The sequence below is a fragment of the Rhinopithecus roxellana genome, chromosome 18 (genome assembly GCF_007565055.1).
Source record: "Rhinopithecus roxellana isolate Shanxi Qingling chromosome 18, ASM756505v1, whole genome shotgun sequence".
Lineage (NCBI taxonomy): Eukaryota > Metazoa > Chordata > Mammalia > Primates > Cercopithecidae > Rhinopithecus > Rhinopithecus roxellana.
In genome coordinates, this window is record NC_044566.1 from 63,755,644 (window position 1) to 63,767,880 (window position 12,237).

A 12,237-nucleotide genomic window follows, 5' to 3' on the forward strand; every position below is an offset into this window, starting at 1 on the left:
TGAGGTAGGAGGATTGCTTGAGCTTGGGAGGTTGAAGCTGCAGTGAGCCATGATCATGCCATTGCACTCACCCTGGGCAACAGAAGAGACCCTGTCTCAACATAAAATAAAATAAAAATAAAATAAAATATAAAATAAAATTTGTCTGTTAGGATAGACAAATAATAAATCGTGGAAAATGTTTGTGTGTTTGATAGTTTAGAAGGTGTCATGTTAAATGAGACTGTCATTAACAATCCCCATTCATAATTTTTTCTAATCTGCTTTCTTTTTTGTATCTTTTTATATTGAGAGAATTTTGTTTTTCTTTATTTATTTTTGAGACAGAATCTTGTTCTGTCGCCTAGGCTGCAGTGCAGTGGCACTATCTTGGTTCACTGCAACCTCTGCCACCTAGGTTCAAGCGATTCTCATGCCTCAGCCATCTGAGTAGCTGGGATTACAGGCGTGCACCACCACACCTAGCTTATTTTTGTATTTTTAGTAGAGACGGGTTTTATCATGTTGGCCACACTGGTCTTGAACTCCTGACCTCAAGTTGATCCACCCACCTTGGCCTGCCAAAGTGTTGGGATTACAGGCATGAGCCACTGCACCTGGCCCTGACTAATTTTTTTGTTTTAATTTTTGTGGAGATGGAGTCTTGCTGTGTTGGCCAGGCTGGCCTCAAACTCCTGGCTTCAAGTGATTCTCCTCCTTCAGCCTCCTAAAGTGCTGGCATTACAGGCGTGAGCCAACGTGCCCAGCCTCAATAATAGTTTTATTAAGATATAATTCACACACTATACTATATACCCGTTTAAAATGTATAATTCAGTGTTTTTTAGTATCTTCATAGAGTTGTACAGCAATAATTGTCAGTAGTTTTAGAACATCTTCATCATCTCAAAAAGAAACCCTGTGTCCATTAGCAGTTAGTCTCCATTTCTACCTTCTCCAGTCCTTAGCAGTCACTTTCTGTCGATGGATTTGCCTATTCTAGACATGACGTATAAATGGAATCATATAATATGTGGTCCTTTGTGATTGGCTTCTTTTTTTTTTTTTTTTTTGAGACGGAGTTTCACTGTTTCCCATGGTGGAGTGTAGTGGCGCAATCTCAGTTCACTGCAACCTCCGCCTCCTGGGTGCAAGCGATTTTCCTGCCTCAGCCTCCCGGGTAGCTGGGACTATAGACACACACCACTACACCCTGCTAATTTTGTATTTTTTAGTAGAGATGGAGTTTCACCATGTTGACCAGGCTGGTCTTGAACTCCTGGCCTCAAGTGATCTGCCTGCCTCGACCTCCCAAAGTGCTGGGATTTCTGGTGTCATCCACTGCACCCATCCTGGTTTCTTTCACTTAGCATAATGATTTCAAGATCATTTGGTAGCCTGCAGCATCAATCAGTTCTTCCTTCCTTTTTATTGCCATAATAGTGTATAGATATACCACTTTTTAAATCCATTTATCAGTTGATGGACGGTTGAGTTGTTTCCCCTTTTTGACTGTTATTAATAATGCTGCTGTGAGAATTCATCTATAATTTTTATGTGGACTTAGGGTTTCATTTCTCTTTGGGAGGCCGAGGTGGGAAGATTTCTTGAGGCCAGGAGTTTGAGGGTGCAGTCAGCTGTCATCACACCACTGCACTCCAGCCTGGGCAACAGAACAAGACCAAAATGTAATTTCTTTTCTTTTTTTTTTTTTTTGAGACAGAGTCTTGCTTTGTTGCCCAGGCTGGAGTGCAGTGGCGCGATCTCAGCTCACTACAAGCTCCACCTCCCGGGTTCATGCCATTCTCCTGCCTCAGCCTCCCAAGTAGCTGGGACCACAGGTGCCTGCCACCACGCCCGGCTAATTTTTTTGTATTTTTAGTAGAGACGGGGTTTCACCGTGTTAGCTAGGATGGTCTCGATCTCCTGACCTTGTGATCCGCCCATCTCAGCCTCCCAAAGTGTTGGGATTACAGGCGTGAGCCACTGTGCCCAGCCCGAAAAGGTAATTTCTTATATAAAGTACTGTATTAAAATATTAATTAAAATATTGGGAAAACCAGCTGAAGCTGACTGAGCAGTGGCTCTAGGATGTGCATAGAGAGATACTGACAAAATAATGTAAAGAGTAAATATGAGATATTAATATTTAAGGGCATTAATGCTATCATAGTTAATAACTTGTATTACAGTGTTCTTAGGTCAAGCTTTATGCTCATACAAAGTTTCACTAATGAAATCATAACTTGGCTGGGCGCAATGGCTCCTGCTTGTAATCCCAGTACTTTGGGAGGCCAAGGCCAGTGGATCGCTTGAGCTCAGGAGTTTGAGACCAGCCTGGGCAATATGGCAAAACCTCACAATGTGGTTTGGCTGTGTCCCCACCCAAATCTCATCTTGAATTGTACTCTCATAATTCCCATGTGTTGTGGGAGGGACCAGGTGGGAGATCATTGAGTCATGGGGACGGTTTCCCCCATACTGTTCTCATGGTAGTGAATAAGTCTCATACGATCTGATGGTTTTATTAGGGGTTTCCAGTGTTGCGTCTTCCTCATTCTCTCTTTGCCTGCTGCCATCCATGTAAGACAGGACTTGTTCTTCTTTGCCTTCCACCATGATTGTTCCATGTGTCTCCAGCCACGTGGAACTGTAAGTCCAGTTAAACCTCTTTCTTTTGTAAATTGCTGAATCTTGGGTATGTCTTTATCAGCAGCCTGAGAACGGACTAATACACCTCATCTCTTAACAAAAATCAGCCAAGCATGGTGACACATACCTGTTGACCCAATTATTTGAGGGCTGAGGCAGGAGAATTGCTTGAGCCTGGGAGTCAGAGGTTGCAGTGAACTGAGATTGCACCACTGCACTCTAGCTCTAGCCTGAGGGATAGAGTGAGACTGTCTCCAAAAAAAAAAAAAAAAAGAAGAAGAAGAAAGAAAAAGAAAACAAACAAATCGTAACTCTTTAACATTGATTCTCATCTAGGAACAATTTTGTATGGTTGGTACATTTGGTGGTGTCTTGAGACAATATTGATGGTAACAACTCAGGAAATGCTACTGGCAGCTATTGGGTTGCGGCTAGGGATGCTGCTAAACATCCTAAACATCCTGCAAAGCATGGAACAGCCCCACACACGCGATTATTGGGCCCAAAGTGTCAATAGTCATCCACACAAAAACTTGTACATGAATGTTTAGAGCAGTACTATATGAATAGGCTATTCATACTATAGGAGTAGAAACAACCCAAATGGCTATCAGCTGATGAATGTATAAATAAAATGTGGTATATCCATATCATGGGAATATTACTTGTCATAAAAAGGCGTGAGTTACTGATACATGCTACAACATATGTAAAAAACATTATACTGAGGGAAAAAAGCCATTCACAAAAGGCCACAAATTCTATGATAACATTTATATGAAATGTCCAGGATGGGCAAATCTATAGAGACAGAAAGGTTAGTGGTTACCTAGAACTGGAGTGATTAGAAGAACGTAGGAGGTGACTGCTAAAGCATACGGGGTCTTTCTGGCACAATGGAAATGTTCCAAGATTAGATCACAGTCGTGGTTGCACAAATTTGTGAATATGCTAAAATCATTGAACTGGACACTCAGTGGGTAAAGTGCGTACTGTGTGAATTATGTCTTAATGAAGCCTTTAAAAGTGCCCATCATGCCACGGTTTAGAAACCCACTTTACACAGGTCAGCTGCACTATTGGTAGAATTATAGAGGGAGGTTGGGGTGGAGATAAAGTTGTGGGAGAGTGCTATGATGGGGCCCTTGAAGTTAAGGAAATAAGAGAGATGGTCCAAGGAGAAGCAGAGGATCCATGTCAGGACCTTTAGGTGCATCAGTAGTTAAAAAGCAGGAAGAAGCAAAAGAAAATAAGAAAGCCAATTAAGACAAGTGGATGGGAGAACAAGGCAGGGTGTGTTTGGGAAGCAAAGATAGATGACGTTTCAGGGAATCGGGTAGTCACCATCGTCTGTTACCGATAGGTAAGATGTGTTTTATTATAGTTTTTTAAACTGATAGAATTGCAAGGAGAATGATAGAATTTTAAAGCACGCATATGTATAAAGCCCTTGTGAAGTATTTTCTTCTGTCCTCTCTTTTTTTGAGTAATCAGTATTTCTTCCAACTATTGTCTATTTTTACCTGGCATTGTACCCTTTAAAAAGAAAGTAGATGCAGCACACGGTGACTAACACCTGAATCTCAGCACTTTGGGAGGCCGAGGCAGGAGGATGGCTTGAGCTTGGGAGTTCAAAGTTACCTTGAGCTATGATTGCACCACTGCACTCCAGCCTGGGCAACAGAGGAAGACCTTGTCTCTTAAAACAAAAACAAACAAAAAACAAAGTTAAGTTTTCTGATTTTTAAAAATTATTATTAATTTCTACAAATAGGGTCTTTCTCTGTCACCAAAGCTGAGGTGTAGTGGCGTGATCATGGCTCACTGCAGGCTTGACCTCTGAGTTCAAGTGATCCTCCTGCCTCAGCCTCCCAAGTAGCTAGAACCACAGGTACACATCACACCTGGCTAATTAAAAATTTTTTGTGTAGGGCAGGGTCCCACTATGTTGCCCAGTCTGTCCTCAAACTCTCCTGGGCGCAAGTGATCCTCCCGCTTTGGCATCCAAAGGTGCTGGGATTACAGGCATGAGCCACTGTGCTTGGCCTGGATTTAAAGTTTTTTTTTTTTTTAATTTCTTTCAACGCTGTTTCATAGTTTCCAGAGTAAAAGGTTATTAAATGTATTCTAAGTAGTTTGTTTTTTTTTTTTTTTTTTTTTTTTTGAGACTGGGTCTCACCCTGTTACCCTGGCTGTAGTGTAGGGGTGTAATCACGGCTCACAGCAGCCTCGACCTCTTGGGCTCAAGTGATCCTCTCAGCTTCAGCCTTCTGAGTAACTGGGACTATAGCCACGCTTCATGATGCCTGGCTGATTTTTGTAGAGATGGGGTTTTGCTGTGTTGCTCAGACTTGTCAGTATTTTTTTGTTATTCAATTGTAAATTGTTTTTTAAATTTCATTTTCACACTGTACAGGGAAAAATACAAATGATTTTTGTATGTTGATCTTGTATCTTGTAATCTTGCTGAACTTGCTTATTAATGCTAATGAATTATATACATGATTATATTATCTGCAAACCATGATATTTGTTAAGGGTTATTATATGTAGGTTTTGTATGTGCAACAGGTGGTTTATGAAAGTATCCACCTGTCCAGACCCAGTGGTGCAAAGTCCACAGTTTCTGGGATTTGGTAGATGTTAAAAATCTCTCTGTTACCCAGAGAGTGAATTCCTCTGCACTTTACAGTCCCATGTTACTCTGAGACTCTTGAGACAATTCACTTGCTTCTCATTCTGTTTTAGATCATTGTTGTGCAAAGAAAGTGTCCTAGTCCTGTGATCCTCCATCATACCATCTTCCCCATTTGAAAGTGGGCGCCAGGGTCCGGGGCGATCTCGTCACCACCTCCCTCTCACAGCTCTTCTGGTAGACCTGCACTCGCAGGCCACTTTCTTTCTGCCTTGTTTCTTGCACATGCTGCTTCTCTGCCTGGGTCCTCTGTCTTTGCCTGATCACCTCCTAATTGTACTTCAGCCTAGACCAGGTTGGCTTTCTTTTGCTATGTTCTCCCCATGCATGTTGTATATGATTTTTTTCCCATTTGGCTCCCTTCTCAGCTGTACTTTTTCATTCCTTTGATTATTTAAGTACAGTTAGCCCCCCAAATTTGTGGGTTCCACATCCTTGGATTCAACTGAGGATCAAAAATATTCTAAATAAAAAATAACAATACAACAATTTAAAAAATACAAATTTTAAAGACTGCAACAATGTACATAGCACTTACATGGTATTGGGTGTTATAATTAATCTAGAGGTGATTTAAAGTATATGGGATGTTTATAAGTTACATGCAAATACGATGCCGTTTTATAATAGAGACTGTGGATTTATATCAGAGCATCTGTGGATTTTGGTAACCACGGGAGGTCCTGGAACCAGTCCCCCTCCAGGATATTGAGGGAGAACAGTGGTGTCTGTTTACCTACTGCACGAAGCTCCATGAACGCATGGGCCATGCTTTTGCTCACTGCATTGTTAGACCCTAGCACAGATGCTCAGTAAATATTTATTATTATATATTTATTATTTAATTATTGAAGGAAGCTGGTTCAGAAGTATTAGCTCAGTTTTCGGATGTTTGTTTACTATAAATATAGTTCGGCTAGTAGTTCACCTGGTGTCCATAAATGCTTAACGGTTTTGGCAATCCTAATCATAAGTGACAATATCATTTTGTAACAAGAATGTTTGGCAGGTATGTGTGGTATGTTGGCTTCGGTGATATTTCTTTTTTTAGTTTGGTTACACTGCCTTTTATTGGTATTCTATTTTTGTGGATCTGATTTGGTTTTGGTAAACTTTTTTTTTTTAAACTTAATCTCTTGGGGAAAGCTAACTGGATTATAGAGTAGTAATGGGATACAGAAGCTTTCACCTAAATTGCATTTCCAGTAAAGCCAGCCTTTACTGTTTGGAGGCAAGTCTTGGGAAAACATTCAGGTAAGGTCACTCCTGTCTTTCAAAGGATTTGTGGTTGCTTGGACTGTGTGGTCTATAAGACTGGGGTCATTGGTTCTGTGCTGTGCCAGAAGGAGAAGTAGCAGTTTTTGTTGTTAGAAAATTTAATAGCGAAAGGGATTAAATATTTAAGAAAGAAAATGGGCTTGCTGTACCTCCTGAAACTTTGTTTTACTGATGAAGTAGGGTAAAAAATAGTATGGAAAGAGGAAGGGAGCAAAGCATTTATGTGAAATGCCCATTTTTGCTACAAGATCTATCTATATTGTAAAGTAATCATAAGAATAGGCAAAGGAAATTTTCAGATTGTCCATATTTGCTTGAGGATAATGTGTAGCTATTGTATGCCTCATTTAATTATTTTTTTTGAGTGTCATTCACAATCACCAAACGATACCCTTACTGAAAGTGTTAGTGGATAAACTTAATTGCATATTTAAGGACCTGTGTATTTCCAAAAATGATGTTTTCCCCCCTTCATGTTAAAATGTACATATTTAATGATAATGCCGTTTGTTGTATGAGAACTTGAGACAGAAGATTTAGTAGGATTATCCAGTGACAGTCAGTACAGGGTGCGATTAAGCTGTCCTTCTGGCTCTTGGCCTGGTGTATGTTTGTCTCTGGCCATGCAGTTACAGAATAGGGCAGGTGGTACATTTATATATGCCTTTGATTTCTCAGAAGTTGGTGAGCTTTCCTAAGTGGAGAATTTTAGAGCTAGATAGGATTGTTGTGGACAGGGGTCAGGGAATGGAGAGTTGATTCTTCACTCTTCTGTGGTGCAGTCGAATTGATATGTAGCTGGAACTGATCTTCCGAGGGATTATGATGGCGTTGAGCTTAGAAGACTGGGTGGGTTTTAGCACTTCAGAATTGGATCCCTTGCCGGAACTCTTGCTGCGAGGGAGTGGACTTGTATTTGGTACAGAGACCACCCCCCGCAAAAAAGTCACTGTACTGAAGGTCCTGATTCTTTGATTTGGTGAGAACATGGGAAGGTAAAGTAAGATCAGATGTGTATGACAGATTTTTTTTAAGATAGAGGGTTAGCAAAAGACTGAAAGCAGCTCTGTTTGGCTTTCTTATTGATGGAATTGTGGTTTGTTTGGTTACAAATGAATCATTCTGATAAAAATATAAATTGCATGCATTCAGTATTTATTTTAGAAAAATGTATAAAGCCATAGCCCAAGAAAATTTTTGAATTATACTCTCGTTTGAACTTTGGTGAAATAATAGCTATTTAGTTCCAATCTTTTGTGACTTGTGTGTCTCATAAAATTTGATTAGCATATAATGAGAGACAGTTTAGTGAATAATCAGTTCATTGTCAAACTGTTCTTTTGTTGGTGACATATTTGTTGTAAAAGATAAAGCAATGTAATGTCCAGATATTGTAAAATGTTAAAGTGGTGACTATAAATCAAACTTTTGAAAGTTTTAAAAGGAAACTATTGTTTTATTAAAATTATTTTAAAATGAAAGTATTGCTTTATTTAACCTTGAAATTATTTTAAAAATACTGCTTTAAGAATAGTAGTGCTAGATTTCCGAATTCTGGTGGAGTGGTTCTCTTTGTTTTTTAAGTTAAGAATCTAAGAATTATCTGGGGTGGAAATGGTATTTTTTGATTTCTTATAAGAATCCTTAAGAATTATCTGGGGTTGAAATGCCATTTTTTTATTTCTTATACATACAGATAGAAATAGTCGTCTGAGAATACCTGATTAAAAATGAATTACCTTAATTCTTTATATTATTTTGAATGTAAAGATATGGTCCAGATTCGTATATCGTTATTCTGCCCACATTGTGATATGTTCTTCACTAGTTTTTTTTCAAATTGAAAAGTAATGCATGTACATGAATAATAATAATATTTTAGGTAATAGTAAACATTATACAATGCATAGTAAGCCTCCCTCCCACACAGAGCCGGCATAGTCTCTTATTCAGGGGCAGCAACTTCAGCAGTTTCACTGGTACAATCTGATGACTAAAACATATTGTCAGAATAGCATTGTCTTTAAACATTTATTCTGTATAAACATTTTAATGCTGTTCCATATAAACATTTATTATACTGTTCTTTTTTGTTTTATGTTTAACTATTTAAATGCTTTTGGGAATATTAATTTTTTTTTTAGTAGAGTGGGATATGATTTGTAGTTACAGGATTGTAATTGTATCTTATAAAAAGTATAATATAATACATGTGCATTTTTGTTATGGTATATAATAGTGGTATTATTAGTGGTATTGCCAGGCTGGCTGATAGAAGTTGGTGAAGTCTATGGTGTTGTAGATTAGTTTTTCAGTGGAAGGTAAGTGTAGCCTGTTTGCATGGAGCATTACAAATGTGCATCCTTGTTAGAAGACCAACATCATGCCAGAGATAAAAAAATCCTTTCCAGGTTTGGAGTTGGAAAACAAAAGTAACACGGAGCTTTGTAATCATTACGGGGAAAAGTATTTTCTGATAGATATTACATACTAACTCATAAATCTCCCATGCTCTTGGCCACATATAAGGAATTATAATCTTAAAAATATTCTGGTTACCAATATTTGAAGAAAATTGGCCACAGAATTGGGCACCAGGGACAGTGTGCTGAAAAACAGACCGTGATTAGGAGAGGCTAGACCAAGATTTAAAAAATCAGATTTCAGGGTTATTTTGAATCTGATGTTACATGAGCCATTGCAGTGAATTCCATTTTATATCTGGAAAAAGTCCTTTTTAAAACTCATGTCCATTTTCCCTTAATGTAAATAATTGATATCCAGAAGTATTAATAGAGTATATGCTTTCTATAATTTATAAAAAGATAGAGGAGAGAATTATACGAGAATTTTGGTTTAGGTTTAATAGTTTCCTTTTGTAAGATTTCTTCTTGTATTTTCTTACTGACACTTTTGTAAGATTTATTGAATCTTTAGGTTATCATCTCTCTCTTACCAAAACACACTGTTACCCCCCTTGCTGTGTTATACCTGGAAGGCATAATTAGAATGTGAGAGATTCTCCTTATTTACTTGGAATAGAGTTTTTCATATATTCAGAAGTAGTAAAATTTATGAATATGATTCCCTTCGCTTCTGCCACCTGTGTTCTTCCTCTCTACTTGAACTGTCTGCAGCTCTTGAAGGGAGGTTTGGGCTTTCATTCTCTTGCAGTTATAGTACCTGAAGTATTTGCCTTCTTACTCTCAGGGATCATACATCTGCTAACTACTAAAATGGTAAATGGTCAGGTTTGAGGCCAACCATTTTGTTATGGTTATGTGAACCCATTTATCTGTTTCATATCCTAACTAATTTAGAAATAAAATCATAACACCTTTTATAAGCATATCAAATATTACAAAACCATTACTTTCCTGGTTGAAAATGTTACATACGTTTATTTCATTTGTTAGATTTGGCGTATTGAAAATAAAGAGAAATAAAACTAGGAAAGAGTAAGTGAAATATATGTAAATTTTTATGAAGTATGAAGAATTGGCCAGGTGTGCTGGCTGATGCCTATAATCCTTGCACTTTGGGAGGTTGAGCCAGGAGGATCATTTGAGCTCAGGAGTTCAAGACCTCCCTGGGCAACATAGTGAGATGCTGTCTCATTTTTAAACACACACACACACACACACACACACACACACACACACACACACACAACACAAATAATTGATTGCCTTACTCAGAAGGTTTATTTCACATACTAAAGCCTTTGCCATCCCATTATTGTGGAAACTTTCAAAGATATACAATAGTAGAGAGAATACCCAGCTTTAAACACACACACACACACACACACACACACACACACAACACAAATAATTGATTGCCTTACTCAGAAGGTTTATTTCACATACTAAAGCCTTTGCCATCCCATTATTGTGGAAACTTTCAAAGATATACAATAGTAGAGAGAATACCCAGCTTTAAACAGCCAGTCTTGTTTCATCTGTGCTCTGCCATCCCCAGACTATTTTGAAGCAAATCCTAGGTGTCTGATAAATCAGTATATTGTAGTATTGGTTGAAGAACACAGCATTGGCCTTAGACCACGATCGGTGCCTCATAAGAAAATGGACTCACTGTCTGTTGATAGCTCTTAGTGTTCACGGGCTGATTTTTTTCCCCTCTTTTTGAAATCAGGCTTCTTTCTTTTCCCTTTTTTGGCCTTCACCTCTTTCCCTGTACCTCCACAAGGGGGCAGATAAAGGAAGAGAGAAGGGAAGTTTAAATGAACCAGATTTGAGTTTCACTTTTGTTAACCAGTGGGATAGAGTTGCAGAAGATTTTGGGGGTGACTTTTCAGAAACAAGCAGTGACTTTTCTTCTTGAAACAACTCATAGTGCCCTCCTTGCTCTTCAGAGACCGAACAGAACTAGCTATTTTAAAGGGGGTTAAGAAATAATCTTAAAAAAAAAGATTTCCAGAGCATTATTACAGCCTTTAATTTTCTCTGTGAATAATAATTTTTCTGTAAAAATAACGATTTAGACTTTACTCAAAATATAGTATTTGAATTTCTATCTCCTTTTTTCAGATGATAGCTCTGGGTGATTGTCATTAAGATTTCTCATTGAGTGATGTGAATGTTGCATAGTTGAAGTATTTTAGCTGGACATTTGATTACCGGTGGAAGGGGCATAGCCACTGTTTTTTTTTTTGTTGTTTGTTTGTTTTGAGACAGAGCCTCTCCCTGTCACCCAGGCTGGAGTGCAATGGTGTGGTCACGGCTCACTGCAACCTCCGCCTCCCATGTTCAAGCGACTCTCCCGCCTCAGCCTCCCAAGTAGCTGGGATTACAGGTGCACGCCACCACGCCCAGCTAATTTTTGTATTTTCAGTAGAGACGGGTTTCACCGTGTTGGCCAGGCTGGTCTCAAACTCTTGACCTCAGGTGATTTGCCCGCCTCGGCCCTCCAAAGTGCGGAGATTACAGGTGTGAGCCACCATTACTGGCCGAGTTTTCTCATTTCTTAAAAGCCTCAGTTACTGTGGCAGTATCAATAAATCATATTCATAAAAACCTACAAATATATATGATGGTTGCTTTATTTATGGTAAAACAGTATTCTGTTTGAAGCATGTTTGAAATTGAATGCCTGAACACCATATAAATTGCTTTTTAGTCTGTGGGAATTTTAAATAAGCATCTATGAAGTTTTTTGTCGGATTATTTCTTTGTCTTGATGTTCAGATACTGTGACCTGTGGGAGTTGTTTTTCTTTGATGTTATATGTGTTTACTCTTTTTGTTCTTTTGTTTTCCCAGTGAATATATTTCTTTTGGAAAAATGCTATTTTTCCAAGTAGACAATGTGAGACTCACATTTTGTATATGTGGTGTTAATTGTTGCAAGATATTGGGGGAAATGATGGGATAAACTTGCAGAAATTGATTCTTTTTGCATGAATTTTGGCGTATGCTTTGCAATAAGAGTATTTCCTTCCGTTGCCACCATTAAATTCTCTGGTTCTCAAAGTTTCTGTATGCCTACAGCATGACACATAATTACAATGAAAGCATTACCTTACATTCCTGTAACATTCTTTTTTCCCCCAGGCACTTAATGCCTTTTATTCCTTAGCTTCATGCATGAATTATGTAGCATATGTGAAGAGGC

The 12,237-nt window shown here is 38.5% G+C and overlaps 1 protein-coding gene across 5 annotated transcripts in view; it reads left to right on the plus strand.

Annotated features, from left to right (window-relative positions):
• XPO4 (exportin 4) overlaps window positions 1–12,237 on the plus strand; it is a 115,443-nt gene that overhangs the window by 55,521 nt on the left and 47,685 nt on the right. The gene's annotated exons all lie outside the window — the stretch shown is intronic.